The sequence below is a fragment of the Polyergus mexicanus genome, unplaced genomic scaffold (assembly GCF_030449975.1).
Source record: "Polyergus mexicanus isolate NDT 795.1 unplaced genomic scaffold, iyPolMexi1.0 SCAF_15, whole genome shotgun sequence".
NCBI classification, from domain to species: Eukaryota; Metazoa; Arthropoda; class Insecta; order Hymenoptera; family Formicidae; genus Polyergus; species Polyergus mexicanus.
The window spans coordinates 5,397,363-5,424,071 of record NW_027223335.1 but is presented as its reverse complement, the minus strand read 5'-3'; the positions used below and the strand labels follow the sequence as shown (position 1 = coordinate 5,424,071).

The window sequence follows — 26,709 nt, the reverse complement described above, 5'->3', positions numbered from 1 at the left end:
GCATTCGCGGCGACTAATGTGCTTTATCGAATAAATTAGGCTAGGCTTTTAACACAGTAGAAATATATGTATCTTGCGCAAGTAATTACACACACAAACATTTACGCGTGTAATGATTCTCTTTAAAATGCAATGGAAAGTGCTCTATTTGCAAAACAAATAATATATATCTCTTGACTGGAGCTTTAAAAATCTCAAGAGACAACAGAGAATATATATATTTATTTAAATATAGATTAGAATATTTGAGATATTATTTTTCAAAAACAAACTTCTTTTTTACATTTATTGAACAAAAATAATTGAGTCTAAGAATATACAGTGTATTCCAAATTTTTCTAGAGCATATTATTTTTAACTAATTTAAAATCGATTTATTCATAGCAAAGATTTTTTGTCATAACTCTTTTTCATATTTATCGTTAAGCGTCCTTGTAGCTGGTCAAAATTCAAAAAGCAAAATCTTCAAATTAAAAAATATTTATAATATAAAATAAATATTAAAAAATGAGAATTTTTTCGGAGAGAAAAATACGCTATTCAAATAAAATTCATCGAATGATAGGTAAGTGAACGATAAGATTTATCTTTAAAGATTTTTCCCTTTCTTGAAAGCCACAACGGTCCGAAGGAAGATCCTCTCGCGCTTATTTCCGCGCGATCTGCAGACGGAACGAAGTCTCCAGGAGGCGGGACGTTATTACCATAAAATAATGAAACGGGATCCGGGGGCATTACGGGCTCCGCGTGGTTCATTATGCGGGGGTGAAAGCCGTCTTTCTCCATCACGAGGCACGTATGCCTTACTGGACAGACAGATAGCTGCTCGCAATGACGGGGCGAAAGTATTGTACGAGACATTTCGCAGGGCGTATCTAACGCTTAGACAAACTGTAGACAGGCATCTAAGCTTCCCGCATCTTTAAAATAAACTTTCAAATGACAATAGGAATAGGTAAAATTAATATTATCGATAATGTATCCGATAACATTTTTTATCTAAATTTTGAAATAGAATTTTATTAATTAAAGATTATATATGCATTAAAAAATTCACAAATAACAATTATATCTCATATATGTATACATAAATATACATATGTTTTAAAGCATATGATATCAGAGAACGATTATTATTATTTATCGGTTATTGTTAGTGTTGGTATCGATAATGATTAAATTAAAAAAATATATTAAATATAAATAATTTCGCAATTTATGTGTTTCGTTACTTTTTATCATGCATTGTATAAGGTATCATATATCGCTCCTGCGGTTAATATTATTATTACGGCGCCTTTTTCCCATACGAGGTGAAATTTATGAGCGAGTAGTTGCGCCAGAATGAAAAGCAAGAATGTTTGGCAGTCACGAGAGTGCACCGCAATAAACGCATCACGTCTATATACGACTCGATATATCGGCTCATGATTTTCGGTCCCAGAATTGAGAGTCGCGTCGTGCACGACATACCGATGGCGCCGAAAGACGAATGGCTCGCGCGCGTCGCGATGGCTACACCCCAAATCTGTTCGAGATTTGGCGAGGTCGACGGGAACTTGGAACGAGACTCACGTTCCCTATCGGGGAAGGACGCTCTTCGTAGGGAGAGACGTACTCACGTACAAGGGCTCATCCTCGGTATTCGACTCTCTCTCTCTTCTCTCTCTCTCTCTCTCTCTCTCTCTCTCTCTCTCTCTCTCTCTCTCTCTCTCTCTCTCACGAGGATTGTTCGGCTGCTTCTAATTTGGCTTTTATTCGTTATCTAGTGAGATCATTGAATTTCGGATTATTTCTATATTCAACTGTCATCGATTATAGTGGTTCTTAAAATTACAGGATTAAAATATAAAAAATTATATATGTTATAAATATATATTGTATAATTATATTACGAATAATTTTGTATGAATATATATATTTTTTTAAATTCTTTTGTAAAATTATATATTTAGTGGGGCAAACTTAAAAATTTTTATTTTTTTCTACTATGATCCCGATTAAAAAAGTTTATTAGCATTGCAGCAGAACGCTAATTCTATCTAAAATTTTATTAATTTATTCTTTTATGCACATACTACATTTATTCTTCTTTTTTTTCGATTTATTTTATACATTTAACATTGAGAGATAGAAATCGAGAATTTCGAGAATCTCGCAAAATCATTCGTTCTAAGCTTGTACGGTTAACTTTGACGACGAAACCTTCCCATTTCATGGCCACCGGCTAATGGAAGGTGTCGAAAGGACAACGGTGCAAGGGGTGGAAGTTTACACAGGGGTGGAGAGAGTGCAATCTCAATCTCGACGCGACTTGCCCATTACATGCTGGGTGTCATTTTCATTTCTGCTAGCTCGATAGAGATGTGTTCGTGTATGTGCTGGCGCGATGTATCCGATGTACGTTCTCATCTATGCAATCATTGAATCCGAGAAACTCGCTCTCGACGAAGCTGACGAGCCGCCAATAAAAGAGTCCCTCTTTTTATCATAATTATAATTGTTTCTTTACCGCATTAGATATCGAATGTTTTTTTTTTTTTTTTCCTGTCGAATGCAGATGTAAATAATTTTTCTAATTGTAAGTTTCTTCCATATCGATATTTTCATTTCTCCCTTTTAGGATCTTTTTTTTTGTATTTCTATATTTCATATTTTTATATTTCTGCTTTTGGTTTGCAAAATTGAATCATTATTTGGAATCTATGTGTTCGACTGTTAGTTTACAAAATAATTTTATTTTCTATGGTTTATTTAAGAAGTTTCGAAGTATAATACAACAGAGAAGTAGAATATATTTATGAAATATAGCAAGATATATATTGATGTTTTATTAAAATTTATTTATATTACGTCTGGAATAATATATTTGATTTGACAATAATTTTATTTTATATTTACATTAATAAATATTATTCGCACTATATTTTTTAAAATTTGTATTAAGAAATAAATTCGCGCTATATTTCTTGGAGACAAAAATAATAATCTTACAGGATTGTCGAGACGCAAGAACGGCCATTAATTTTGATGGATGCATCGAATAGTCCGAGTATCGATTCTCGTAATACACCTGTGTCGTGATCAAACTCATCGCACTGCGCCGATAGTAACAATTTGCCGAAGGAAGTTTAATGCACATCCTCGATCAATCCGCGGACAACCGATGCCTTTTTCTCGAGAACCAGGAAGAAAAGCAATTTTTCGTAAGAGCAGCATCCCCTTACGCGCATCCTGCACGCAACCGATTCAGATTGATGCACCCGCTCTTTTTTTTCGCGCCATATTTCCTGAATTATAAATAACGCTTCGCGAAACGAAAGTCGTAACAATAGAATGCTCTCAGAAAAAGTTTGGTAGGAAAAATTACGTAAAATTACTGAAAAAAGTTATACTGAATATTATATATATATATATATATATATTTAAATATCTAATTTTTTTATACTATTCAGTAATTGTCTTTTCAATATTCAAAATTTTGCTCACCAAATTTTATATCTTTAAAAGTAATAACGTAAAATGGATGAATCAGGAGGAAGAAAGAAGGAGAAAGGAAATCTTATTAATTTTTCCCAAATATCCATGACTCTGTATGTTCTAGAAAATATTGATCAATAACTTTCTCTGCTAATCTATTTGCAAATCTGAACAATTTTTCGCGCTTATTCTAAAACGTCACGATAGTCGCAACGTAAACGTGCTCGTTCATTCATATCCGACTGTATTTTTCGCATCTGCATCGAAGTGCATATTACACGTCAAGCTTGATCTTGCGTTGGCAGGGGAATCCGCGCGGCGCCAAAATCCAAAATCATGCGAAATCTGCGACGAGAGAGGAGGACTGTCGGACGGCTGTCACAATTTCTGGATTTCAATATTGACGGTTGCGGAGAGAGAGAGAGAGAGAGAGAGAGAGAGACGCGCGCGCGCGCGCCTGCGTTATCCAATGTGCAAACTTTCGCCCTGTATTTTAATTTCGCGACGCTCAATATGCCGTCGTCGTCGCCTCCGATGTCGTCGACGCCGGCGCTCTCTTCATTGCGGAGAGTTTGCAATAACAGTTTAATCCCCGGTGATGAGAGACCGGAGAGCCTCCTACCATGCTCTTCCCTGCCCCTTACCCCTTCCGGGAAAGTGCACTTCAATCAAGCCATGTGTTTGATTTGGCGCTACCCAAGACGCACCGATAATAATCGATAAATCCCTCGGTCTAGTCCGCACCCAGAGCGGATTCCGTCACGCGTTTTCCGCTCGCGAAGAGATAATCTTCTCCGGAAACAATATGATCCGTCAACGATACTTAAGTAGAATTCCGCGAGATTGGAATAGGAATTTGCCATAGAAATCTATGGCCGTTCACTTTATTCTGCTTCTCATTCACCTTTCGAAAGTTTCAAACACCGTGGATTAAATTTTGAATTGTGGTTTTATCTGATACTACACATCTTATATTGCATAATGTTATATAATTCAACTACTGAACGGATGATATAATTAAAAAAAAAAACTTGTATTCCATAAAGATAGTTAATTTAATTTTTACAATTTGTATTGTTTATTTTCTTTGATATCCTATTAATATTTTGCAACGCAAATCCGTGCGTTAACGTTGCAATAAACATTGTATGTAATAAACGTTTCATCTTTTGCATTCTTTATGTAAAGTGTAGTATGATATGTAATCAGAGAAAACAAAGAATCTAGAATTGCCAAGATACATCGGAAAGTGAAAGAAGACAATGAGACGAGGAAAACGGAAGGAGTTATACCGTAATAAAGGACGGAATGTGAGGGGATAAAGGACGAGGAGCACTGTATGATTATACACCATCACGTACGATTATGGTCGCTCTTCCGTGCGAGACCGGCGCATTACAAGTTTATCGTAGACGTATACGATAGCCGCTAAATTGAGATAAAGCATGAGGACGAATCCTATAACAATGTAGTTAAATTTTAAGAGATACGGTGGCAATTACATATTATGCATATCTCTATTCGATACATTAAATAGATAAAAGGCTAATGGATTCTTGAATATAAATCGCGTGTGTGAAAGTTTTTCTAATATTAAAATATTGCTATAAAAAAAAAATTTATTTTTAATATGATCTATTTAATATTTAAAATAGAAAATATTCTTTTAATTATTTTGGGGTAATCTATATTTTATCGATAAACTTGTATTTAGGAAAAAGACTATGCAAAGAGAATTATATAAATAGAATTACATTAGAGAATAAATTTTAAATTTTATAGCAGATTTCACGCGAATATATTCTTTGAGAATATCTTTACAAATATATTCAAATATAGATTTGTGCTACAATTGAAATTATATTACTTAATATTAAAAAGTAACATATAGGAAATAAAAATAAATAAATAAGAAAATGATAACTTACAATTAAAGTATAAAAATTGTATCTTAGTTTGACATTTTATGTAAATTTTTCGAGGCACCCTTTGCATTTTTCAGTTTATATGTAAACTTATTTTTTATTTTCTAATAGAATCTCTAATAGAGAAAATTTAATCGATGCGATGCCTGTGGTGAAGATAGATAGATCGACATTGTCTCTGCAAACGAGGAAGAATAGACCGAGAAAGGGGTTGAAATCCTAATTAACAGCATTGATCCGCGCTCATTTGCGTACGTAAACAGAGGGTTTGATAGGCGCACTCAGATTCTTGGTAAATCCAAGAGCGACTCTAATATATAAGATAACCCTTACTAGTTCTGTCACTTTCTGCAGAATACAAAAAGATATAGAAAAACGCAATTTTTCATGCGGAATGTATACGAAGCCAATAATAATCGATCAAATGAAACCATTTTAAAAATATTATATAAAAATTAAACTTCTCAGTCATATATCAACATTTTAGAATAAATTTTTTTACGAATTTATTTTGGGAAAAATTTCTCAATTCCGTATAATTTATATGAGTCGAAATAATCTCATAGTAAAAAAAAAAATATTATCTAGAAAATAATATATATTGAATAGCCAACAAAATCGTCTCTATTAAATTGTTTGAGAAGATAATTTTATTTTTACAAAAAATTTTGCAATTGCTTATTAAGAGAATAATGACGGAGTATCAGTAATTCCGTAATCTCATCTTCTCTGTTGCCATATTTTCATATTCCGTGGAGCGCTCAAACAAAGACATTAGACCTGCCTGTGCGTCGCGATTACCGTCATTAACCCATGGACATCCTGTTGCATCCCTCCCCCCACCCCGATATAATTTTCACGACACCCTCAACTATCGCTTTGGCGCAGAGTTTCGTGTTATTATAATATTCACTGAAAAGTCGATGTTCTCAAACTCTGTAAAACCGATCACACCGTAATGAGTGCCGAAACACAAATTTGTGTGAACTTATTTTCAATTTGTAACGTCATGCATAAACCAATATAGCAAATTTCATGCAATATCGGACAAAATAATATAAGAAAAACGAAAAAAATTATATAAAATACTTATCGCATATCGCGATATATATAATGATTTGTGAAAGTATTTTAAATTTATTATTTTATCAATATTATTCAATCTATAAATATACGAGCGCTCGAATATTTTTGTGAATTTTCGTTGTACGATAAATGTTTTTTGTACATTTATTAAAATTTGTTTTAAGTGTTGATTGTTTTTCGATCAGTTACATATTTTTATAAATTAAAATTTTTAATTTTAATATTAGTTATCGTTCTAATAATATTTTGTATTGTATTGTAAGTGAAATATTTTCAATACTGTATATTTTCGAGCGTGTGGGGAAGAACTTTATGCTTGAAATTTTCGATTGAATCTTTCGACGAACATTGCTTGTCTATAAATTACAAAAATACATTACTTTTTTTTTTCATTTGAACGGAACTAACGAAAGTTACTTCCCGCGAAAAAACGGATTTTTACGGAGTCGCCGATGGCATTTATCAATAAATGCGAGAGATTCGTGATCTTCGTTTTATGAATTTTTTGTTGACATACGCGCGGAAAATTTTGATCGTTCGGCGGTTCCGAAATAACCGGGCGTTCTGAAATCAAAGTATGGCTTCGATATCCACGTCGATAAATCGCTCGCATGGCAATTGATACGAACGCTTGACTGAGTTTTTTTCTTTAGAGACATGATCAAACGTTTCAACCAATCGGTAAATACATACAAATTTGCTTGCACGATTGATATGAAGATATCGTTAATTGAAATCGTCCGCTTGAATTTCGAACGTGATGAAAAGTATGAATTATCCAGGTAATTATCATCATTCCTCGCAAAAATTTTGAACCTTCTTTTGTTTCATATATCCTTGGACGGATATAAATTTATTGGAATGATTCGCTTGATTCATATCAGATGATTTCTTATAAAATATTAGTTAATAGATTGCATATTTTATAATAGTTCGATCAATTTTTTGTTTGTTAAAATTATTTAATATAATATACCATATATTATTGTAATATATATGTCTCATTAATACATTTTATTATTGTATTAATATTAGTAACTTTTTCTTTAGGATTGTTATATTTATCGAGAGTAAACGAAATATTGTTCTAATCTGTACAATGCAATCATTTTGCTTCTCGGTATAATGCGGGATCACCGGCAGAATTAATAGCTATATTGCTGAGGGAAGAATTTGTGTGGTTCACAGTTAGATGCGTCTCAATGGCAATGAAAATTATTACCAAGCAGGTAATTAAAAGATAACGAACTGGTTATGTAGATCGTGCTAAAGACAATGAACTGCTAGATTGCGTCCTGTTTCGAATTTGTCCTCGTCAAACGAGAAACGGCATGTTTCGGAGATTTGCCTATAATCCTTTGCTGACCACATTGTCATGATAAAATAATATTTATTCCATGATTAAGAATCTTTGTATAAATATTGTGTGCGTTAAAATCTTCAGTAATATGAAGAAATGATAAAATCTTTTACATATTTTTTTTTTTTAAATTACCTTTCAATTTTTATTTATATTTTCTTATTTCATATTTTTTATAATAACAATTTTTATAGAGTTCATTTAAGACAAAATCCGCGCGTTGAAGAGTTCATATCGACTATTCTTGTTTTTAATTAACGGATGAAAAAATGGCTTATTTTTACGATTCAAATCATGTTTTTTCTGCAGTCCATGATGGCGATTTTCGATTAACGCACACAGTCGCCCTTATTTTCGTCCTGCCACACTGAAGTCCTCGAGGTCCAATTGCAACGACGTGTGGTCGATTCTGGTGAGTCTCGAGTCATTCGAACTTAGCATATCAAAGCCCTTATCGAGGCGAGTCGAAGGCAGCCGCCATCTCCAGATGACCGAGTTATCGATATCCCTCTAGAAATATCCCGGGGAAATACGAAACTTAGAAATCATGTATATATAACGTATTTATCTCCTCGGTCAAACGTAATATAAATATTTGAAACTGTTTGACAAATCATTTAAATCAGAGTTGACGTATTTAGTTTAAGTAGAACGCATTGAGTTCAAAGAAAATGCAATTGCTAGTTCTTTTTTTGCCAATATAATTAAATCCATGATTGTTTTTGTATAGTGATCATATTTCTTAATAAGACGGATTTCGATAGTTTTGCGAATGACCATTTATAGATTTCGAATATTTCTTGCCTTTAGAGTGCATTTTCCGGGTCATCTCCGATTACGTTCTGGCCGCAGTAACCTCGTATCTCGTTTCGAACACGTATCGCGGGATCGAGCGATCACGAGCTTCCATTTTTCTACATCTTCAGATATAATGGGAGAACACAGAGCGGTCTCTCTATGAGCTTGAAAATAATAGGAGCGCTTCCGCGGCTCTTTCTCTCTCTTTCTCTCTTTTCGTCGTTGAATGTTCTTTAAAGACTGCTGACGGATCGTGAATGCTTGCGTTATGGTTTATGATGAATATGTCGTATCGTGTTACTCGATTAATACTTCCTTCACCGCGCGTTCTTCTTTCTGCTCGTCGAATAATTCCCTTCCTCTATTCTTCAAAATAGATCTCTCCATTTACGGTACTTTCATGTTCTTTATATGTTCTGCTTTTATTTCTTTAGTCTTGTTAGAGACGAGTTGAAATTCTAAAGCATGAGTTCTAATTATTTCATTGTTAAAATATTTGACGATGTTAAGATAAAATAAACGTACAGCACTTTTTGCACACTATTTGATATTATTATGATATTCAGTTAGATCGAGAAAGAAATTATAAATTTAATAAATTTTAAAATCTAATTATTTTACAATATAATGCAAATTTCATGATATTAACATTGACAGTCTCTAGTTCCTTTTTTTCCTCTCTTTTCTTATATAAACAAAATATAAACATAAGAAGAAATGGCCGTCAGCAGTATCTGCTTCAACATGTTATGGAACATGAAAAGTATAAGCTCGTATAATGCATACCACCATCATAAGTCTATCATTTTGCCCTACTACGTAAAGTTTATGCAGCTTTTATTACAACTTTTAAAACAGTGCATGAGCATTACTCGCGTACAATAATCCTATCATCGCTGCAATAATCCTTGCAAATAACATCCTCGCTTACAATTTCTTAAACCTGATACATATATCGCATCTAGTATATCAATAATCAATAGGCAGATATTTTGATCAAAATTATCTTATTCTTAGACAAAACTATCAATTTTTACACATTTATCTTCCAATATCATATTTACATCTTATAGAATATTTATAAAATTAATTGTTTTTCTTAATCGTAGAAGAAGCGATATAGATCTGAAGATTAAAGGTACGATATTATAGCTATTTTAAAATAAGGTAAATGTGTGTAATTTATAATTAATGTTCTTTATATAAGAAAAGCGAGATTCTCCAATGTCAATAACTACAAGCGTAAAACTAATTTTTGGCAAAACCACTTGTGACAATTCGCTCGAGATCATTTCTCAAATATCTGCCCCACGGCGCTTTCGATTTCCGGGCTAATCAGCCGGGATTCTTAGATCCAGATGCCGTATGCCGACGGCGTAGTCGGCGCTACGTGGCGAGGGAATAGTAATTTCCTAGATTTAATTAACCAATTAGCACATGTCGTCGTCGGGCCCGGCGCCGCTCTTAACCGAGTCACGTAAACAAGCAGTGCTATGTCTGGGATTTCGAGACGATTCCAATCGCGGCAAATGATGTTACGCAATACGTTGGATCGGGAATCAAGTGGTTAACGCGAATATTTAGCTCATTGAGAATAACTGTGACTGAATACGCAACGTCCAAAAACTATCGATACACATGTTTCAAGACGGATAATGGAGACATAATAATACCGAAAAATATGTGACGATGTTTCATCGGTATTATTATATATATTAATATTAATATTCTATAATATACAATTTTTATAAATATATTTAAAAAAGAATATTATATATATATATATATATATATAATTTTTTTTATACAATAAATTTTATAATTATTTCAATAGAATAGAAGAAGAAGAAATATTATATAGTTAAAATTAACTTTATTCATAAAATTTATATTTACGCATTTTTTAATATATATTGTATTATGAAAAAGATGAATGGCAATAAAAATATATATTTAATTTAAATATCATTATATACGTATCATAATTGAATAGCTTATTACTTTGATTTTTTTTTAACTAGTTTATTATCTCAGATATTATTCCACGCCATCTTATTGCTATAATTTAATCCAAATTTATTGTAGATGAAAAAAATTAACAATTTTTGATTATTGATATTGTGGCTGTTGCAAACAATCAGCTGTATTAAAATCTTTTCGCCCATAGATATGAATTTTAATGTTTGTTATTTTACATTACCGCATATCCATAAAGCCGTAAAATTTCATTTTGAAACCGTTTTAATTGGAACACATTTCGACCGAAAAGAAATTTGCGTTATTGCAGTAAACATAAAATTTATTCAAAATGTTTAATAGCATTTGAATTAGGCAATTTCATCAAATGTTACTATTTAATTCTGTAATACAGGTGTAATACAGGGCGGTATAGAATGTAAATCAACGAATGAATAATAAAGCTGCAATGGACAAAGCGAAATGTCGCAATTATGATTATGGCAATATGTGGGATAGGGCAAGAATTACGAGATACTCACCGCTCATCCGTCTTCCATAAACAAAAACAACAATGTGTAACTTTGTGTACATATTATCGACTTATCGCCCCTCGCTTATCCATCTTACTTCCGTCGTCTCCGATATTGCTCCGATATACTTTGAAGAAGCTCTAATCCGCAATATTCACCGGCGAGTTTCAGCCAACGTAGCGCATCGATGTATGTATACGTAAAAACACGAGATGCATAAAAATGTATTTGCATTTATCATTTAGTGACCAAAATTGATCTTTAAAATATAATATAATTCTGTTGCATATTTAATTATTCTGATTTTCTTATACAATATATGTTTTTTTTATCAATCGCGGTGGCATTACTTCTTTATTAGCGCGTCCGATAAAAAACTTTTTATAAGTGATAATATATAATCTCTCTCCTTTTTCATAATTTTTCAGCAATTCGCGAAATTTCGCACAAAATCGATAATAAATCCGCAAAAATATTCAGTAAAATATTAAAGTCAATTCCCATGCAATAGTAATATTACGATTCTCATATTACATTTCCTGTAATAAAGCTCGCATTTAAAGATCATAAATTTCATTTTTTGTATGCATCGCACGCACGACGCACATGTGCGATTGTGATTAAGATTCAAAGAGATTATGCGTCTGGGTTACTATTGAATTCCCATTATTAAGGTTTCCATCGAAATGCGCTTCTATTTCCCTTTGTCTGTGACGTCGTCATAATTTCGAGCTCGAAGATCATTTCACATTTGCAAACGCGAAGCATATCTCGATCGGACTTGTCTCATTGTCAGATGTGTATAATGCATATATTGCACAATTTATTGTAACTTCTATTTGAATTATAATTTTATACCGAGATTTTTTTGTACACATATAATAAATAATTTAATAAAATTAAAAAACTTTGTGTAAAATTTAAAAAAAAATTTAGGTGTGTGTGTGTTTATATATAAGTATCTATATTTGCCCGTTTATCATTCAGATTGTGTGAATCGGTCTTTACACTTTGGCATATGAAGAGCGAGCGTGCGATCTCTTTTCATTTGCGTCGATTTCATGCCGGCCGAATTGTCGTCCGCGCGATTTATTAAAAGCTGGGGAAGCTACCACTGTATTAATCCGCCGTTCTCATAGTCCTCGAAATATCCGTTATTATAGTCCTTTGAGGCCGCATTGTGAGCTCTCTCGCAATAAATCGCGTGTGTTTCAGACGGTATAACTATCATTTTACATTTTCAATTGCTAGCACGTCGTGAATATTTTTGTTAAGATAGAATCAATCACGAAGAACCCGTATAAAAAATACAATGAAATACGAATCGAATCCCCCCCCTCGTTCTCTCTGACCCTGTTCATGACGAATCGATCGTGATGAATCGATCATGACGAATCGGTGAGATCAGCCGCATATGCACCCGTGCGAACGCAAACACACGACTCCTGCTGCGTTCGATATTAAATGGCACATCGATACGTCATCAAAATCGTGCAGAACAGCGGATGTATTATATATGAGTATTTCTATATAAATACAAAGGCGGGCGTGCCGCTCAACTCGGTGGTCAGCTGAATATGCCATCGTTATTAAATGGTAGTCCAGCCACGTATTGATAAGTTACCGGAATTGTGGACCATGCGGCGAGTGATGCTATTTAATTGTAATAATAGCCATTCCAATTACGGTGAAATTATTAAATGCACCGGCATCGTCATTAGTAGAGAACAACGTACATGATCATGTCGCAATTAGTTGTAATCTCATGATGTATAATTATACTCAAACTATATGTATAAAATCTATAAGATTTTAAAGATTGATATATAGTTTACATAATTTGCCGTTTTTAATATATATATATATATATATATATATATATATATTTTACTATATAAATCAATTTTGTTGGAAGCTAAAATATTACCATCAATGTTACACTAGAAAAAAGAAAAAAAAATATATATATATATATATTAATTAGATGATACTATATTAATAATTATACAGCAAATAAATAAAAAACAACCATACATTTTGCGCGATTTTAAAAAATATGTAAAAAATATTAAAGCCACATTGATTGGATATTCTATTCCAATTCCGCGATAAAATCATTGATGTGCTCGAGAATTATTTAGAATCGTGCAGGATAACAAAAAGGATTCAAAGGAGCGTAAAAGAAAGACAATAAACGGCCAAGATAGTTACTATAATATTACGATCATTATTTGATATAGTAGATATTCACGTTCGCGAAAATGATATCGATCATGTCGATACGAAGTAATGTGACTTGATCTTGATACAATAAAATCACTCTGCATTATTGAACGATACGTCTTCGAGATATTCAAAATCTGAATAAAAGGATAAAAGAAAGTATAAAAGATTGTAAAAATTCTCAACAATGCACGCTTTGCACGATTTTTACGATTGTTTAACATTCTTCCTTAGAAGAATTGCATAAATGCAAACCGGGGCGGCGCATTTCGTCCAAAAATTCTCTGGAAAACGACAAAACGCAAGCTTTACGCCCCTTCTACACGCGTGCGTCGTACGCGAACTTACGACGGCGGAAACGAGCAGTTTCGCACCATGTAATGATTTTCGGCACTCACTCGGCGTGAGCAAGCAGGCGTGTATGCGTAAACTAAAACGATTAGGAAGGTGAGAGCTAACGCCGTTTCGCCCTCGCAAGAGCAGACGTAGCGACGAAGGAGAGAAGGGTGAAACGTACGCGGCAACTCGGCACGGAACTGAATTACGCATAATTGGCCTGGCGAGTTTAAAATATATTTTCAGTGATGTGCGATTCCGCCTCTCACTCTCTCTTTCTCTCTTACGAGAAACAGCCATTAGTTCAGCAGCTCGTTATGTTCTAAGCCGACGATGGCAATCCCATTTCCGTAATCCGAATCCACCATTGTCTCGGCCGATAGGCGGGGTGATTAGGGATATGTGCGAATTCTCGAGAGTTTAGAGTTTAGAGCGATCGCGAGGGAAATCATTGAAAGCCGCCACGTATTCTTTTCGCGTAATTAAAACGTCTTCTGGAATTAAACACGCTTACGAAGAGAAGCTAATTTATACAAATAAAATTGCATGTATACATGTATACCAAAACATTGCATTTTTCCATAAATAATATAGATAATTCTGTACAAAGGAACGTGAAATATATGTCTTTGAATTCTTATAGCGAGTTTTCCATTTCGCCACATGTTGTGATTTATTACTGATAAAATATCTATATATTGTACAATGATAACAGTAACACACGTGCATACATCAAAATGAATCTTGCATGATTTTTTTGCTCATTCGATATAAGAACGCAAAGCTTGAAAAAATTTTCGTAGCTTATATCAAATTTCATGTATAATTAATTTTAAAATAATTATAAATTTTGTTGTTGTGACTTTCTTTACATTTTTCTATAACACAGCTCTCATAAAGCATAGATTTCCACGCACTATTATAAGCGACAATTATCTATAGATCGTAAAGACTATAGAAGATACAAAATTCTGTTAGTTATTTATTTATTTATCGCAAATTTATTTTATAAATCATGAGTTACATAAGAATAAAGAGAATAAAAATGTTCATAACGAGGAAAAAATTGTTTTCAAAAATTTTACATTTTATTAAATGCACCTTGTACCATGGAAAAATATGGCAGTCGCAAACAAAATAACTGACTTGTCTTTCTATTCGGGAAAAAAGAGAAAGAATTTTTACAAAGACGACGTAACGCATGGGATACAAGCTGTACAATTATCGATCAACAATTCCGTGGAGGACGCCGATCGGCATAGTTTTCTGATAAATGTTCGATGGAGTTATTGCGAGCTCGCCAATAAAATAGATGTTCCGCGAGAATGAATGGGCCCCGGCCGCGAAGTTAACTACTGGCCCCGAGTATCCCCCGCGTAGAAACTATCAGAGAACAATTCCGGAACCGCCTACTTCGCAATAGTACCCGCGGGATACGAAGTAGAACGACAGCTACTCCGTTGTTGCTGAGGATGACGTTCCTTGATACACAGAGGAAATAAAGGCAAGAGAAAAAGAGAAAGAGGAATCTCGAGAAAGATATGAATAGAAGAAAGATAAAAGAAAGAAAAAAAGCAAAAGGCTAAGAGTAAATAAAGTGAATAATATAAAAAATAAAAATAAAAGAAAGCTAAAGAAAACAAAGAATTAAAAAGAAGCAAAAAGGAGAAGAAATAGAAAGAAAAACAAATATAAAAAGGAAACAAGAAATTAAACATGGAAGAAATGAGAAACATGAAAGAAAGAAGTAAATTACAGAAGAAGTTATAATAGTAAATCAGAAAAAAAAAACAAGAAAGACAAGAAACCGGGAAACGAGAAAATGCAAGTGGTAGTCGTAAAACAGCCAAAGAGTGAAAAAGTATCGGTAACAGGGAAAGGAAGGAAGAAAAGGAAATAGATTCTGGATAAGAGAAGACGGGAGAAGAGGAAGAGAAGATCGCGAGGACCGATGAGTGGAAAGAGTAATAGACAAAGAGAACGAAAGGGGATGGACGGACGATGGTGGTCGGGAGGGCTGTCGGAGCCCCCTATTATCGGGAAATTAAAGGCAGTAACTCATCTCGGGACTTCTATTAGACTTTCCCTGGTCAGGGCGGTCGATATTACTTTCGATATGAACGAGCCACTAAATTAATATCCACAATGCACTGGCAATTATGAACGGCCCTTATTCCACCCCTTTCTCAGTCGACGATGTTGAGGGTGCGTCGATTATCCGCGCCAGCACTATGGTTTTCAGAACGCGCTCACAAGATATTGCGCGACCAATCGTCCAATAACTGACGATTAAAAGTAAAGTAAGATCATTAATATTCTCGGCAATAACTCGAGTAAAAACGTTTCTTGCGTATGATAGACGAATGAAAAATAAACTAATGTCAATTATTAACGCGTAACATAAAAATGGAATAACATTTAATCATGAAGAGATGAAATGTTTTTACAGGTATACAGAACGTTAAAGATAATGCCGTTAACATAATATCCTATGAACGCAACAATATAAATTCCGTAATTTATCTTTCTAAAATGAGAAGAATGATCTTGTTAAAAGAAGCTTTAAATTTTGAAATTGAAAAAATTCTCAAAAAAATTTCATCCGCGTCTGCGATTGGCAAATAATCGATAACTGAAAAATATCCCGATAGCAGCCGTGCATATATCAGATTATCAGGGGTATCCCTCGTGAATCGACAAAGCGAGAGCTCTCTAGCGTCTTCCGATAACACGCACATGCTAGTGGAAGAAGAGACACGGCGTGGTACGCGCCGGACCGAAAGAGAGGATGATTCTGCGACGTCAGCGTGACCACGCGAGATGACCGTGGGTCTTTCCGCAGATTTATGTGGATAAGCGGAAAGCAACGCAGCTTTTTCTAATTCGATAAAGCCGACGGCCTATCCACAACATTGGCCGTGCATGTTCGCTCGACCATGGGCGCCGCAAGAATGATATAAGTCGCATCTGCGAGTTAAGCAAAATTTTGCAAAATAATTGCATGTTAAAAATCGCGGGTTTTCTGACGCATCGTTTAAATTAAGTAAAATATTCATTATGCAAGAGCACGCAATCTACTAAAATAATTATAAAATAATGTTTATGTACATTTTAAAGAGATATAAGAAGATGCAGTAGTTTCTATCGGAGGGAAGAAAAGAGTTTGATAAAAGAATTATATCTTTCTCTCACGAATATAACATTTTTTTTCGTGAAATAATAATTATATTATATCAAGTGTGTACAAATTTGATGATATAATTCTTTAGATTACGCGCGTAAAAGTGTAGATGAAATTTTTGGGCGACGCTCATGAATTCAATTCGGCTTTTTTTGATACGTCACGCTTGTTTCGTACAAAGCAGTGATCAATGAGACGATTCCAAGGATTTTCGATAATTCTGCCGAGGGATAACATCTGCGATTTACACGACGCATTTTCCGTTAGTCACGATTATTGATTTCGTTTCCAAAAGCTCGAATTTTTATAACATCTGTGATAACGACTATCGTCGTTATCCAGCGTTGTTTTATTGTCCGTTGTTAAATTTCTAGAATATCATTAACTATATATTATATAAAAAAATACGGAAAATGGAAATCGTAAACTTTGTAAAATCAAAAAAGTAATAGAAGCGCAGGTAAATAATACATGTAATTTTAATACTTTTAAGATTATAATTTTTTAAAAATATTTTCCTGCTAATAAAAATCTATAAATTATATTAGATATAATCTGATGTAATTATCAATGATAGATAATGACAGAATTGAGAACATTGATCTACTATCTCACAATATTTAGATACATGCTATCTTAATTACTCTGTGTTATATATTAAAAGCCATATTAGAGAAACTAAAATGCTTTCATACATTTGGTGCCATAGAATGCTGGAGACAGTCTCGACTGGTATTCGAGGGTTTCCAATTATGTGGTACCACTTTGTATCCCGCGTTGCTTCTCTTCCAACGAAATGACTTTCGTCGAAATGAAAAAGAAACGTGGCATGAAGCGGAAAGACGCGGAATCAGGCGAGAACTGGTGAAGACCTTGTTCAGCAGGCCGTCAGATATTTAGCGGAGCGTATGAGACACAAATGCGACGCGAAATGTTGCATCGAGCTGTATTAATTACGGTATTTCACAAAGAATTCTTTTCAAAGCAATACGCGGGACAACAAAACCGCGTGATGTCGCTTGCAAACGAACGCAGATACACATTCTCAAAGAGAGAGAAAGAGAAAAGGGATAGACTCTTCCAGAACGACAGCTTTGTTCAAAATTATACATTTATCTTAAAATTAATTGACTGATCAAATTATTGAGTTAACATCTTAGAATTTCATCAACAATAACTGCATCGCTTTGTATCGTTGTTATTGATCGCGTCGCGAAAAATTATCAATTGTAATCTGACAAAAGATCTGTTCAAAACCTTAAATCTCGACGCTGCAGTTGTTGTGGGCGCTCGAAAACGACAATGAACCATGACCCTCTTGGTATGCTAATCGGATATAATACCGATGAATTTATGACGCGGCGTGACTCTGCTCGTGACATGTCGGCGTTTCAAATAATCCAAATGGACATATTTCCTCGGCTTCGGTTGCATCAAGTCGCATAATTCAGCGACATAATAATAGAAAGCAGACAATTTGATGCACTACAAACTGATATAGTGTTTATTCTGTATTATCATATTTATTATCGTTCATCTGCGCGTAATATACAATAAAATATTTTTAGTGTAATATTAATTTTCTCTTTATATATACAATATGTAAATCATTTTATATTTCGTGAATTATGGACAAGTATCGTCAACATAATAAAAACAAAATGAATATTCTTCGATAGAGAAACTTCAGTCGAAAATTATTTTTTCCAAAGATACTTAATATTTTAAAATATTCGGCTTGAGAAAGAGATAGAGAGAGAGAGATAGAAAAATGATTTCTTTGCTGAAGCAATTACAAATAAAAATACATGGTGTTACTTTCGTCCTGGCACACATGCAGTTTTTCAACTTTGAAAATTAATTTTGCATTTCGTAATACGCTCTCTCCGATACGTAACTCATCCCGTCTCGGTAAATGAATTTATTTTCGTAACTGCCCCGACACGCTCGCGACGGCACGCACCTTCGTCGCCCACGCGTGGGTACGAGAGTACGATACATTACAAGCTCCACCTCGCTCTTCGCCGAAGGTCACAAATTCCAATAGCTCTCGTGCGGTTTATACCGCGGAAGAACTCGCCGTTCGTTTCTGAATCATCATGTTTGGAATAGGTGACATTGACGTTCCTTCGCCATAAAGAGAGCATAAAAATACGAAATGCATTGTCATTAAAAATTCGCGACTATTTACTGTCAGAGGATTCACATAAGTATGCAAGAATTATTGTGAAGACTATTTAAAGAAATATATGATAGAGAAATTCATTCATTATCTTTAGATATATTATTATTTTAAGGAGACAATTATTTGAATGGAATAATATTGCGTATTATTTTAATAAGTATTGTATAATAAATTAGGAAGAAAAATATATCCATTATTATATTCGGAAAAAATTATTCTATTAAAAAAAATGTAGGCAAATTTTTCTAAATAATTTTATAATGATTCGTTAATAATTTGCCCTATTAATATCGTCCGTATTTATTTTTGTACATATTTATTTATATGTCGGGAGTCGTATTTTGAAAAGATGGAAGCGCGAGGTCGCAACTCCAGAGGATTGCCGGTAGTCTGCGCGGTTGGTTTACGCGAACAGGAAGGAATCGCGATAAGAGAACTCTCGGCGTTTCCGTTCCGAGGGACAACATGGGAAATCGTTCTCTAGAATGAATAAAAAGGGACGCTAACGAGGCCCATCATGGCTCATGGCTCGCGGAAATCGCCCGCCATTCACGATAAGCTCGATCGAAACGATTCACTTTGCGCCAACATGCAAAACATTTATCTCTCCTCTTGTCTCCGCATTACGAAATCAATTAAAAAGCGTGTAGATTTATAAATTTTGAAGAGTAATATTAATTATAAAATAATTTTTTGCGTATGAGATAAATATATGTATACATTGATTTAAATCAATCCATGTATAATTATGTTCACAAATTATAGACAACAATGATGAAGAAAATTATTCGACGGATATTTAATTATAAATTTGCCATATTACTCAAAACATCGCCGTAGAAAAATATATCTCGATAAAAAAAAAAAAAATTCATTAACTTAATTAAAAAGGTAATTGCAAATTTATGATAATAATAAATCTTACGCGAGGTGGTGCTCCCTTAAGAGTTTTTAACTGCGCGTACAGAAAATAAATGTCGGCCTGTAGGGGAACGTCGCATAAATCCATGTACGAAGCGGATTCCTGTCTGAAAAGCAAGACGCTCGCAATCCGCAACACTGACACCGTACGAAATTCATTGCGAGGGGGAGACAAATCAGGCGCGCGAAATTAACAGCGCGCATGCATAATTAACGTTGCTCGCGCAGTCACGCACACGCAAAATACCATGTGCGTCAAATCGAATCGAATCTATCTTACCGTGTTTGAAGTTTGAATCATACCTGCTAAAAGCCGTCGACATTTTTTCGATTAAATATCATCATGTAACATATCAATTAAAATTAATAAAAATTTCTTCTATCAAACTTACAAATTCATAAAAAAAGAACAACTCTCTACTGAATTCTATATCTTTTTACGAACACACTTTAATATTTTAATTGGTATTTAAAAAATATTTATATATGTATATGCGTATATATTAATAATAATTAGAATGTGTCTTATAAATGTTGATTTTGTCGGAGATAATAATTTTCGAAATATATTTAAAAAAGAAATCGCGCGCGCTCGTTAATCTTTGCCGGAAAAAAAAGTGCGGCTTCTTTTTATCATTATAACAATTATCAACTCTTGGCTGCAAAATTGCATCTGCTGGATGGAAAGACAAGGTAGGGTAAGTTGTAATTGCGCAGTTACACGTGGAAATTGCGAAGCTGCAAATCTGGCGCGTCTGCCATACAGTTGAGTGGCGTAAAGGACTTAGCCGCGACGACGGCGTCGACTGGTGCGAATGCAATTAACCCTTAACCTGCGATGCGAAATTTTGATGCGGTTATCTATAACGCGATTAATTAACAAACTTGCGTAATTCGGCCGCGCCGTGCTTGACTCCGACGCTTAATACGCCGAAATCGAAAATGAACAAATGACGAGAATGATACGTAATAATTTTCATCCTAACACAAATTGCTAATTAATATATCAGAGATTTCACATTTAGTATTTTTTTTTTTAACCATGTTACGAATAAATCATAATGCACGATCATCGGTGATCATCGATATATTTATACTTTGCCTAGTTTCATTTATTTTTTGAACATTTATTTTGTATTTATTATATATCTAATCAAGTACTACAAAAAAATATACAAAATACTCCAGGATAAACTAATAATAGCTTATGGATTTTACATCTCTTTCAATTTTTAGCAATTATTCTACCTAATGAATAATGATAGATTGAGACAAATTGAAATTTTCTTCACATTTTTATATTTTATTAACGCGGCGTATGAACGCAAGCAAGCGTAAATTGCCAAGAGAAAAATTATCTGCGAAATAAAGTCAAATAGAACGGCATATTTTCTCGTGTCGAGTAGAACGCTCTTAATATCGTTATAACTGAAACTGCAAATTCAGCGCCTGGCACTCGATGCTGGAAACAGCGACGCCACTTATTTATCCGTCGACGCAATGCCCGATACTCGCGCGGATCGGGAAAATTTCGGCAGTACGTTAATGGTCGTTATCGACGACACATGTGTGCGGCCGCTGTGCCACGTGCGTGGAAAATCCGCAACGCGCCAGGGGGAAAAGTTCGACATCTGTCCGCAACGCGGTTGCAGTAACGCGCGCGTATTTCGTCGCGCCCGATAAACGCCGCGCTCGTTGACGTCTTTATGATGCGTGTCGTTACACGCATATTGGACGTCCAATATTGAGATGAATGGACAGAGGGCATTTATGCCACTCTGGATGTATACTTTATTATGCAAGAACTTATATTATCTTTTTTTTTTTTTTTTGGTGATAATGATCAGAAATTTATTATACCGTTCAATTAATTAATACAGTACTGTGTGTATTTGTGTTTTGATCGTTAATAATAAATATTAATTTTTGTCGTAAACTGCTACATAAAATATTTATGAAAAAAATCGTGATGCAAATTATAAAAACCTTGTGTGTGTGATATCTCTCTATCTTAGTTTACATGTTTATTGAGACAAAATGTTTTAATAGCTTTAATATATCAAAAACTTTTCGTCTTTAATGTACACGAAACCGAATCCGCTATAAAAAAAAAAAAAATCCTGAACGAATCCACCGAATAATAAATTCACTCTCTTCATTTTATGGACGATCTGTTCCATTAATAAACAAACAACGGCGCATAAAGGGGTTAATGGTTTCTCTCGTACCGCAATAAAACTCATCTTTCTTACACATCACGATTTGAGCGCGCTATGAAGAAGCGTTCGCCGAGATCCATCGGCGGAAGAAAGTGCAGAAGAAGAAGAAGCGAATGTGCAAAGGTAGAAGAAAAAGGAATTGAACGAAGAAAAGGGAAAGAGGAGAGAGGAGAGTAGACTGATTGTGAGCGGAGGAACGAAGAGCATCGAGTATATCTCGCAATACAGTAGCCACGCCGAAGGTGTATCATAGCGGGGCCCAAAGTGTTGGATGCTCGTGGGACGTTCGGATCCCTTGCAGAAACACGATGGAGACGGTAGGATAGGAGAGAGCGTGAGGAGGAGGAGAAGGACAAGGGATCAGGAGGGAGAGTCGGCGTTCCGTCTTACCTTGTAATTTACTCACCGCGGGCCTCAGGCTATCCATCTCATGGCATAACTCAGGAATGGGCCTGTCGGGCCCCTGGTGTGTCGCTTCGCGCGAGACACTGAGCGACTTTTCGCGAATTGTGAACGCGATTTTTTTAACTTATTCGATTTTCTTTGTAATCTTTTAGCTTTTTTTGAAGGATTTCAATATGATTTAAAAGTCTCGCAAAAGAAATCGGTAATATCCTGCATGTTTTATATATATATATATATATCACTGTCATAATTTATGTTATGCATTTCATAAATGTGACTTAATATAGTAAATGGAAAATTTTTTTAAATATTTTATTGTAATCGTTACAACTTCTATTTACTTTAGTAAGTATGTTATAATAATAATTGCTATAATAAATACTATAATAATTATAAAATCATTTTTACCTACATTTTTTTTTTCAAAATACGAAATTAACAATTAAAAACTCAAAAAAAAAAAAGGTTTGAAAATTTAGATAATGATATTAAAAAGATATTTATTTTTGTATTTCAGAATTAAATATTTCAGTAAAAAATGGGGTACATTAATAATTAAAATAATTTTTTATATTGCACATAATAAGCTATGTGATACAAATGGTTATAATGCAATGGAAACTGCATTAATTACAATGAGAATTGACTTGAAAATTAATATCACAATTATGGAAGCGAAACGGTTCCCAAACAGATCGAGTTTCCAAACGATCGATCCGCATATTCATGTTCGGGAAAACTAAAGTTTAAAATCCTGTTTTAAATGAAACAGTTACGTAAAATTTATATTAAAACACTTGTCGTGCCTGACTGTGGAAATCTAACGCACAAAAACCGATATTGGAATTAATTTTAATTAGTCGTCAGAGTCAATTTAAATATATTTGTCATTCGTTTATATAGGCAAAGTAAATTTCGACGAAAACAAGAAATTATGCAAACATATTCATTTTCGTGTTAAAAAAAAAATAATAATAATATACTGAACAAAAATCAGCATTAGTGAAATAAATTGTATTCTTGTACCGAATATTAAGCTTGAAATTTACGAAATCTATCTTGCAAAATTATTACGTTTTGTCTAGTAACTTTATTTAAACGATATACATTCAAAATTATGGTTTATATATCGACTTATGATTTTTATCTAATTATTCCATAAAATTATTTTTATAAAATTTTTATAATATTTCTATCTAGAGTATTTGCATATAGTAATTAAGTATTTTGCATATAACGCGAGATTTGCATATACTGCATTTCGATAGCAGCGATATGGACAATGAATAGTCAGATGGGTTACGCGAATTACGAGGATTAGTAGTCGCGATGCGTAATTGAGTGATTGCGGATGCTACGAAGAAAAACGGCGGTTGTCAGCAGGCGGAATGGCGTCGCGGAAACAATAGACGCGGAGATATAACGCGATCGTAAATTCTATTATCTTCAATGGCACTATTTGTCACGTTCGATCGACCAGAGCCATCTCCACTTCAATATACAGGGTGCTTCAGGCGAAACGCGTTTTCTCTATAAAGACTAAACATCTCAATTTAAGAAAATTTAAAATATATTAAAAATATACATATATTTTTTTTAAATATATATATATATATATATTAGTGACGTTCGTGGCGCAGAAAGCTGTGCGTTTGCTCTCTGTGCCGAAGGGCATTAGTACAAATCCAGCCAGACCCAGAAAACATATCGAATGTACGATATTGACATGATGTAAAGTCAAACATTGCTTGATATGAAAATTGGTTTACAAAATAGAATAATTGTGATATGTCAAGAGACAAATCCTGGAGCGATTAATTGTTATTAATTGGCTTATTATTGAGCTCTTTGTTATAATAACACTGGTCGACGAAATAAAAACTTTTTTTTTTAAGTGGTCAATCGTGGCGCAGAGAAACTGTAGGTCCCATATGTCTGCGATACACTGTAGACAGATATTGAGTGGTCATCATCATCTCTGATAAAAGATTACAGACCAAAGATGGATGGATATATATATATATAAATTAAACATTTAATTTGACAAACTATTACAAATCGATATCATTCTCGATATCTTTTTAATGATCGCATATTTTAAAAAAAAGCTTGGGATGTAAAATATCAAAGTAATAGAATAGTTTTAAATGTCATAAGCTTTTTATCAGATCAACATGGTAAAAATATTTTTTTATGACATAAACTCGCGAAAATGATTTTTAATACACTTTTAAACTAATTCAAATTAATTTCAAGATACGCTTTTTACACGTAATTACCTTATGAATTAATAAAGCGCATTTCTTAGCACGTCCCTGCGCTTGAAGGCGAGCTTCAATACAACGCTGCATACGTTTAGCTAAATTACACTCTATATACACCGTTATTATTTCACGGATGCCGCTGATGCGCTCTCTCACGTCTGACGCCTTTTTCTCATCTCCCTCGCTCTCCCTATATCCCTTCGTCTCCGACTGCCTGAAGCCCTTACCGTGGCCCGACGAAAAAGCGGCGGATCACGTACCGCGGTAGGTAGGTAGGTAGGTAGATACGTACTTGCTCGTATCACTTCTTGATTGCGCGCAACGTGGGTGAAAAAATGCGCGCATGCAAGCGCCGATGCATGCGCAAAACGGTGACGAGTAAATATTATCATATAGCTCGCATACGTGATTCACACACGGCGTGCCATTAATCCTCTCAAAAAAGTCGTCGCATTTGAATCCGCGTATATACGTTATTATTTCTTTCTTTTAGAAACACACATTTACGTGTGCAAAAAGCTCGCGGTTTAATCTTCTCAAAATATTTTATCGTGACTATTTATTGTAAAAATATTATGGTTTTTTGGTTTTTACTTAATAATATTTTAGAAACTAGAGTTGCGTGTAATATCTTTATCTAGTATTAAAATAGGATATGGTATATGTCTGAGAGCTAAAAAAGATCAAGATTCTCAATATAAAATTCATTGACAATAATATATATATATATGCAATATAGTATATATATTTTGTCAATTTTACATAAATATAAAAACCTCCTTTCATGTAAAAGAAATAAATAAATAAAATATTGCTCGTAATACTTAAAAAGATTAAGCTGCTATTTGAGAGATTATTACTATCATGCGACACCGAAAAAGAAGAAAATAAATATATGAAAGAGAAAAATATAAATTTAAAAGAGAGAAAAAGAAAATGTCAGGAAAAATGTAAAGAGTTACACTATGAAAAAATTATCCTTATTAATGGGTCAAAGTATGCAGGAATTATACTGCGACTGTAAGAATGCAATACCTGAGCGCATTTTTCTTCAAAAAAGTTTTATCGCGCGTGAATTATATTTAATGCGAAGACTTCTGCAGAAATTGTTGCTTCGCGAAAATTATTTTGTTTTTTTGGATCTTTTTTCAAGAAATATCATCTAAATGTATAATAGTGCAATAATATATCCATGTATAATTTCTTTAAGTAACAGCTGAAGTTGCAAAAAAAAAAAAAAAAAAAGTGAACATCGTTTATCAAAAAATTTAATTAATAATTTAATTATCAAAATAATTAATAAAATAATACTTTAATCATTAAAGTTCATTAATGATTCATTAGTTGACTATGAAATCTCTTCTCTAAATCAAGGTGCTAAATTATGCACTCATCAGAAGGATACATGATAATATATCAGACAATGTACATGTTTATATTTCAACCCGATGATTAAATCTCATCAGGATAACACCGATTAACAGGCTGGATTCCTTTAGCCAGTCCTCGCAGTTTTTATCTTTGGAATGGAATGCCTCGATGCCGCTGCATAAATTAACCATAATTACAGTTTATACATATTATCATTATTATTACGTCGAATTACACTTTATTAGTATTATTATTTCGCAAGATCTTCTCGTTCTGCCGACGCCTTATTCTTCCCGACAGCAAAAATTACAGATCATCACAACATCTCTCATGCTAATATTGAATCGTATTTCTTTCTTGCATTTCATCCGTTGCAAATATTTATTTTGATTTTTAAAAATGAAATATAGAATTAGTTTAAAAATGTGTTATGTACAGATTGTAACGATGATTGAACGATGACATT

The 26,709-nt window shown here is 33.7% G+C and overlaps 1 long non-coding RNA gene across 4 annotated transcripts in view; it reads right to left on the bottom strand.

Moving 5' to 3' along the window:
- LOC138939751 (uncharacterized) overlaps nt 1-26,709 on the bottom strand; it is a 246,343-nt gene that overhangs the window by 116,519 nt on the left and 103,115 nt on the right. The window contains exon 3 of one of the 4 annotated variants that reach the window (XR_011447895.1): nt 8,072-8,361. The exons of 2 other annotated variants lie outside the window; for them this stretch is intronic. This is a non-coding gene — a long non-coding RNA (uncharacterized lncRNA). Of the gene's footprint in view, nt 1-8,071; nt 8,362-8,559; nt 9,108-26,709 lie in introns of those variants that run through there. One more of the 4 variants, XR_011447896.1, reaches the window with a different exon arrangement.